This window comes from Mesoplodon mirus (genome assembly GCF_964341445.2).
Source record: "Mesoplodon mirus genome assembly, chromosome: 6".
NCBI lineage: Eukaryota > Metazoa > Chordata > Mammalia > Artiodactyla > Ziphiidae > Mesoplodon > Mesoplodon mirus.
The window spans coordinates 86742664-86751144 of record NC_138982.1 but is presented as its reverse complement, the minus strand read 5'-3'; the positions used below and the strand labels follow the sequence as shown (position 1 = coordinate 86751144).

Below are 8481 nucleotides of genomic sequence, written 5' to 3'. Positions count from 1 at the left end.
CACCAACACCCCCTCCCCCCATTAAATGCTTCCATACGCCTTTTTTGAACTCTGGGGTCAATTTTTAAAATAGTTTTCTCTTTCTTTGCTCTCAGTGTGTTGGCTGAAACCCTTCTTTCTCCTCAGTTTACTGCTTTGGTTTGCTGTTGGCTTAGAGACCAAATGATCAAGCTTGCTAAAAACTGTAACGTAAACAAGAATATTGTCACCGAATGACCACATGAAATATTCTTCTATAAGTAACGTCCATGGGCCTGTAACGTCTCTTTGGATGAAGAGAGACTTGTTTTTGTTGGTGCTGTTTGTTCTTGGCTCTGCTCTTGGCGGGTGAGATGAATTACATTATGGTGTTTCCATCTTTCCCAGCTCACCGCTGGTTGCCCAATGCAGGCACCCACCTCAGAGAGGAAAGGCTGTCCATGTACTCTTCCATAACTCAGCCCAAAGCCCAAAGCCTCTGAAACTCTCTGCGGTAATATTTCAACCCCTGGACGAGGCATCAGGGTAGGAAATCTAGTTCTTGAATTTGAGTTAACATCTATTTAAAATATGTGCCTTGTCTGTGTTTCCATTTTTTCCATCATGAAACAGAAGAGGTTTGATGTGTCATGGGGATAATGGCAATGAAAACAACCACCACGTATTCTGTGCTTACTGTGTGCCGGGCTCACGGCTCGTGATCTGCTTTATGAAACTTTATCTCAACAGAAAGCTTTTTCGTTGCATTTGTAAACATAAAAAGATATATTTTGAACCACACAATCCTAAGAAATGGCTATTTGGTTCAGGAATGACTCGACAAATTTCTAAACCAATTTCCTTGATCTTTGAACTTTTTCCTTTAGTTATTCACAAACGGTTTGGCCTAGCTCCCTCTCCCCTCTGCTGTCTTCCAGTCTCCTTTCCCTTCATCCTCACTGATGAAAAAGCACGAGCCATAGGATTGCAGAGTTAGAAGAGAAGAGTTTCACTTTTAGGCTAAAATGGGGAAATTTAGGGAAGCCTCATTCCTAAATGAAGAGTTCAGTCTCTGCATGGTGTTTATGTAGGTACATTTTTTTGAAATGAGAGATTCCCTAAGAGAGAGAGTCATGCCTGTTATTTTTAGTTGGAACATTTCTGTCAGCTGTAAACATGCTTGGAACTCAAGCTGGTCTTTACCATCCTTGTGCTTTCAGTACACTTTCTAGAGGCTATGCTAGGCCGGCCGACTATCTTTTAAAATATGTCCACCTGTCACCTTTAATGGGAAGTGTGCCTTCTTAATTCTAGATGGTATTTTGGCTGCTAGGAAGTTGAAACTTTGTCTGTGTTAAAAATTCTCCTGCTGTTTGAAACTTTCACCTTCTTATAGTGTATTTTTCCTCTAGGCAAAGTCAGTGAGGATGGCTTTTTACTTTCACATCCTTCTAATCGGACTATAAGTTGATACTTCACAGTTGTCCTCTTTCCCTCCATAGCATATGTATGTCTTGATATGTTGTTTGTACGCACCTAGTATTGGTTCGGCCATTAATTATCCGTGTGACCCTGGGTTTTCTAAGTGTTTTCATCTCTTTGGGTTTGTTTCCCCTTCTCTAAGTGAGGAGTTGGACCAAGCACTTGCCATGTCCCTTTGCAGATTTAGTGGCCTTCTGCCCACCATGGGCCATGCCCCAGAGGACCCTGGTCCAGGTCTTGTCAACACATGACCTGAGGGCAGCTTGCTTAAATCACTCAATGCATCAGCAGTCCCACATTTTAAATAGGACAAAGTATCCTGCCACAGAAAAATGGTGTGATAGTTAATGAGTAAAAATGTTTGCAAAGCACTTGGGAGCTCCATAAAGGAAAGTGCTCTAAAATTATTCAGGTGCTGTGTTGGTGGAGCATAGGCATTCCAGGGACTGTCTTACTAAACAGGGTGCATTTTCAGATTAGCCAGGTATAAACAAGTCATTTCTCTATGTATGGATTTGAAACTATATCGCTCACTAGAAATGAGTGATTCTTTACCATTATTTTCCTGCATATTACTTATAGTGATCCCCAAAGGGCTTTCAACATTATACATGAAATGGATGTGGTCTGTTGATTATTGCTCTCAGTGTGGAGAAGTGAAGTTAAGATGAGTGGTAGTGGATCGCTTTCCAGGTCTGAGCCTATGGCCAGGAATGGTAAGTCTGATTCGTTAGAAAGGGACACAAAGTACTAAGCAGACAGTAGAATCAGACACAGGACGGGGAAGCTCATATAAGCCCCTGTACTTTAAAATGATCCATTTTGGGGCCATACAGATGCAGGAGTCAGATATGAACTCCATTTCCTTGGCTGAATGACCTGGGCATGTTACTTCACCTCTTTAAGCCTCAGTTTCCTTATCTGTAACTTGAGGATAATACAGTTAAGCACCTGTCTTGTGAAGGTATTTTGAAAATTAAAGCGATAAAGCACTTTGCACAGAGTATGTGATCATTCCAAGAAAAATTCAACTGGTCCCTTCAGCACAAAGGAAGTGGTGATAAATGAAATCAACTGAAAAATGACTTCCATGGCATGGGGAAGCCAACACAAGATTCTGAAAAAATTGTTTCAGGTAATCAATAAAGCAAGTGATTATACTGTAGCTATGCAATTCAGAGTTAAGGGTCTAGTCTAGTCTCAGCTACAAATGCTAACGGAAAGAAGTGGCACCATGAATAAAATGTCAGCGAATAGCATACACAGAGGATTTCTTAGCATGCAGCAACTGAACTCTGGAGGCTGAAAAACCAGAGAGCAAGTGGAGGAACAGAAGAGGCGGCAGTGTCCTTTACAATCCCATGGGGTGGGGAGTAGTGAATGCATATGTTTATCTCCATTTTTGGATGCCTGCTCTCTAAAGCATCACTTTTCAGCTCCTTCTTGTGGACCAGCACTGACACTCTACCATGACTGACAGTGAGAAAAAAAAGAAAGAGGAAGAAAGATACTGTTAGGTTAGTAGATGCAGAGGGTCTGCCCAAAGTTTGGGGCTGAGCCACCCTAATTCTGAATAGTGACCTCTGTATTGGGGGCTCAGCAAGAACCCATTTATTCTGCTGAATCTTTTTCATTCTAACCAGGCTTCTCCTGGGCTGCAGAGAGGACAGTGAATGCTGTTACCAGGACGCTTGTTTGAAACACGGTTCCCACCTGTCTCTCGCATTCTCTCGGCCTCTCCATCATCTGCTCTAGCATACACCTTCCTTCAGGTGAGTACAGTGTGGGAGGGGGTCAGAAAACCAAGCCTGGGTGCTTGGTGAGAGGGCAGACAGCAGGGAAGGAAGGGGCGAGCAGGGGTAGGGGAAGGTGGCTACTGGCAAGGAAAGCAGAAGGGGTCCTGGAAATTGCAAGTCCTCTGAAAGGGGAAAATCAAGACTGGAACAGAAAATGGGAAAGGTTCAGTGACAAGAATGGAAGGTGCTCAGCCCGGGTCATACAGAGCCTTCACTGGCTAAAGAGTCTACTCTCCACCTAGAGAAGTTGAGTTGGAGCTGGGCCTTCATGACCGCCTGCCAGCCTTTCTCTCCAGTTCCAGGGATGCAGTCCTGGTGCCATCTTGGACTGTGAGGCTGTCTAGGGGGTACTGCCTACTGGGGACACACTGCATTCACAAAACCTCTGTGGCTTTACCAACAACTAAAAAGTTTTGGTGTCAAGCAGAATTTTAAAGATCTCAGGGACCTTCACCCACATTACTTGACTTTTCTTACAACTTTTTGAGGGGGTAGATGTTAACAGCCCCAGAAGACGGTCTCTGCATTAGAGTGGTAGAATAGCATCCTGCAGGTCCCTCTACAAGTCAGTAAGAGCTGAGAGTATGACACCAGCTGAGCCACATATCCCCTCCTTCTCCAGTTAACAATTTCCTGCTCTCTAGATTATGCTGCAAAATGTATGATGCTGCTATAAAACATAACATGTAAGTTCCTAAATGGCTTGGGTAATTTTAAAGTATTACAGGTAAGTGCTTTCACATAAATTATGTTATTTGATTCTCAGAGCAACCATGTAAACTAAGTACTATTAAAATCTGTACCTATGTGACAAAAAACTGAGGCTCAGATTGACTACAGAATTTACCGAAAGTCACTCCGTCAGAAAGTGGTAAAATCAAGGCTTTCTCACTTCAAACCTTATACTTGTTCATTACTTCACTGGCTTGATACAATTAACAGCCCAAGCTCTATATGAGGATGACCACATCACGATCTTGATCTCACTATTATTACTATATGGATGACATTGTTATGTTACTATCATCACTATATCTATTTATATAAAATTCATGGCCAAAATAGCTGAACTTCTTAAAGTAACAAAGAAAATTATTAATCGTACAGAGGACACTAATGGGCATTAGTGACTATCGGGTGGGCTGTTGATACTATGATTCAGAAAAGACCCAAATGTCTACCATTTGTTGGTGAAGAAAACACAAGTGGGAACACAGATATAATACAGTCTTTGTGTATAGAAAAAGAAGAAAAGCAAAAGAAATTTAAGTCTTGCTGAGAAAATAATGCATTTATACATAAGTCCCCTGAACTAAATTCTTCTGGAAAGCATGCTCACATATTTTCTCCTGGAAATTGAGTGAACATTCATTCACTCACTCAACAAATATTTGTTAAGCAACTACATATGCCTGTATTCATCTATGGATTTTAAAGCAAAAGTCCTAAGATTGGGTCTTAAAAGAAAGTTCTGTCTGAAGAGCAGTGCCAGATAAAATACATGGCACCAGGTTAAATCTAAATTTAAGATAACCAATGAATACTTTTTTACTATAACTACACCACATATATTGAATGAGACATACTTAGACTAAAAATTATTTGTTGTTTATCCAAAAATTCATATTTAACTGGGCATCCTGTATTTTTGTTTGCTAAATCAGGTAACCCTGTACCTGGTGATAAATAAATACCCTGAACGCCATCTTAGTCAGTCTTGTTATTACGTGTGCAACTTTGTTATATAGGGCAAGGTACGAACAGACAGAATGAGGTATCTGAAATGTGCTCAGATCCTTGGAGAAAGTACTTAATATATAAATGTGCAAAGTATTTTTGCATTATTTCTATGGAACTACATCATACAATAAATAAACAAGTCCGGAAATAGGCCACTTTTCCGTTTGGAAGTGATTAGGTATCATTAGAGAAGGATTCAACTCATTCATTGATTAAATATTTCTTGAATGTTTACTATGTGTAAGGTATTATGCTGGGTATATTGAAGTATAAGATATATATTTCTTTATATATCATATATATGTAATTATATATAAAATTGTTTCTGTTTTCACAAAGTTTACATTCCAATGGGAAGGCATAAAGGCACCTACATAATGATAAGTCATTGTTATAAGTCAATGTTAAGTGCCAGAATGGGTACATTTGCCATGGAACCTTCCATATGCAAGGTATTTGCTTCCATAACATAATTTATCACTATAAAATCAAGCTGTTGTCCATAACTATGTTTTACTTTTTCCAAACACATAGGTTCTTGTGAGTGGAATCTTGGGGAACAATGTTATGTAACAAAAGCAACCTGAAGCCATCCTCCTCTTAATCACCCAGGCCATCTAGGGAAGCGATTCCCAACTTAGTGTGAATCAGGGCTTGTTAAAACACAGATTGCTGGGTTCCCTCACCAGAGTTTCTGATTCAGGTCTGGGATAGATTAGAGAATTTGCATGTTGCTGCTATGGGGATCACACTTTGAGAAGTACTGCTCCCACGTTATCTTTGAATTTTCCCTATTGCTTGGCTTCCACATCCATGTTCATACCCAGGCTTATCCTCCTATGTTCTCTGTCTTTTCCTTCCCTCTCATTCCTTTGACTTTTGCTTTTTCTCTTAGGAGAGGGCATAGAGGAGTCCTGCTTTGTTCCATGACAGGATGGTTTGTGTTATCTTTGCTTTTTTTTCCAATTCTCTTGTTTTCAAATGTGTACTTAACTCTTGTTTTTCTTCCTCACAACTTTTATGAAGCTGCAGTAAAGCGAACTTGAGAAACTCCTAGAAGAGATGAAGTCCTACCATGGTTTGTTTGGCAGTAGATAGAGTGGTTTGGTGAGAGATTTTCTTGAAAAAATCCTTAAGGGATGAAAAAAAAAGTTCATGTTATGGAGGAAGTTCAAGGGAAACCCAAGGGGTATCACATTGCTTCAGCATTTGAATTCCAGTGAAGAAGGAAACATGTCAAGAGTTTATTACTCAGAGATTGGAGATAGAGCAAAAAAACTCAATGCCTCTGGGAGAGGAGGGGGCTAAAGTAACGATGACGATTTTTTTTTTTTAAAAAAACATTAAGTAGTACTTTACCTTTTATGAAAAGCTCTCACATGCGTAATACCTTTACACCTACTCAAAAGGTGGGAAATTATTATTTCCACTTTAAACTCAAAGAAACTGAAGGTAACGAAATTAAATGACTTGCATAAGGTTAGAGGAACCAAAACCAAACCCAGATAATCTAATTCCAGCACAGTCGTCTTTCACTTATGTCCCTACTCTAAGTTTCAGTGTTATAATCATTATGGAATATTCTCTACAACCAGAGCTTCCTTGGTTCTCTAAGGTAGAGCTTAGCTCTGAGGTGAATAGATGGACTATTCATTTGTTACAATCACGTCCTTTCAATGAATATGTGGATCATTAACATAGAGTTAGAATTCAGATCTCAGAATCGTTTCTCTGCAGTTGTTGAAAGCAAGTATCATTTACATTAAAACTTGCAGTTGCTAACCTGCAAAGCCAGTTATCATGCACAGTGGCTGTGATGCCGAGAAACTGTTTCTTTCCTTTTAGCTCTGTCAAGCTACTCTTTCTTGGTAAGATTCTTTTATGTTAGACCGTAGGTAAGAATACAGAATCCATCTCTACTCTTCCAAGTATTCTAGAAAGTATCTACTTTCTAGAATCTTATTTTAGACTAACATTTGGACTTTCTGCTGTGGATTATTATCATTTCCACTGGGCTCCTGTAAAGTCAGGAGGCCCCACTTTTTTGATGTTTTCCCAAGAAACTGGAGAAAACTTTGTTTTGAAATGTCGGCCAAAGTGAATCCAGGTCCTGAATTACTTCCATGTGTTCAGGCTGTCTTGCCTTTTGAAAACCTAGACTAACTGTTCCTAAACTTTGTTAGGTTATAGACTACTTCACTCAGACAAAAGTCTTGATAGAGAGATGACCGTTCCAAACTGCCACTGCCAAATGATTCGGGGGTGAAAGGGAAGAGTGTTGATTCTTTTAAATGAGGTGCTTGAGTCATATATGTACATTTATTGTTCCTGGATGTGGCCAGGTTATACACACCAACACAAAGACCTTCAAAATTTACTGAGGAACTTCATAGTTCACTAGAGATCTGAAGGCTACCCTCTGAGCATAACTCAGATTTATAAAATGACTTTACTTGTAGCTTTTTGTATCTGTGATGTCTAAAGTTGCAAACCCATTGCTGGTTTTCTTATGGGCAAATCTAGTTATTTGGGTTAACCACAGAATCCTTTGGTGAATCCACGGGATAAATGTGTTTATACACCCAAAAGATACTTTTCGGTAGTACGCTAAAAATTTTATGTTCCAGATTTAAAGCCTTATTTCAATACGTGATCTAACAGAGTGTGTAAACTTTATATCTGCTAGGTCTACTGGAAGAGATGCAAAGAAGGGGAGAGTAGAAATGTTCATGGATCCAAGACCAACAAAGTCAACTTTGGCTAAGAATACACTTCCACAAATGATCTCTTTTTTTCCCCTTAATCCTTAATTTGATGGATTCATAAGATAGCTGCTCAGAGAAGGGAAGGACATAAACTATGGGAGAGCACTCTGTAAACCATAAATTGCCACATAAATAAAAATGTTACTATTTGATTAATTTACTAAATAATGATGATACCATCCCACATGGAAAATGTCCTCAATTGATCTCAGGTTATTAGATATTCACATTTACCCTAAGTAAACATAGTGACTTACTACTACTACCTGATTTTCTTCCTGAATTCAGTAGTGAGTCACTATGTTTCCTGGAGGTATGAAAACTCATCTTTAAGAACAACTGATTCACATAAAGGCACATACATGGATTTACATATTGTCCTGACTTAAGTAATGTTCTTAAGTAATGTTCTATTTCAGTTGCTCACTTCCATGTTGATGTGTCTGTTGCTGTCCTTCCCTTCTATTCCCCAATTTAAATTGATCTGCTTTATGTCCTATCCCCTAGCTATTCCTGCTAGCTGACCTGAGAAACAATGTTGCTTTGAGGAGCCAACTTGTTTTCATGTACTGTAATTCATGTATGCAACTTCCCCCTGACAATTTATTTGTCATTTAACAGGGACATTCTGGAACTAGAGGTTTACCTAGAGAGATGAGTGACTCTCATAATAGGAATTCCAAATATGGTGATCAACATTGGGGTAAGGTATTTTCAGGTGCAAGAGAATCCATGTGAAA

The 8481-nt window shown here is 39.4% G+C and overlaps 1 protein-coding gene across 17 annotated transcripts in view; it reads right to left on the bottom strand.

Moving 5' to 3' along the window:
* Positions 1 to 8481, bottom strand: part of ZBTB20 (zinc finger and BTB domain containing 20) — an 825027-nt gene that overhangs the window by 25878 nt on the left and 790668 nt on the right. The gene's annotated exons all lie outside the window — the stretch shown is intronic.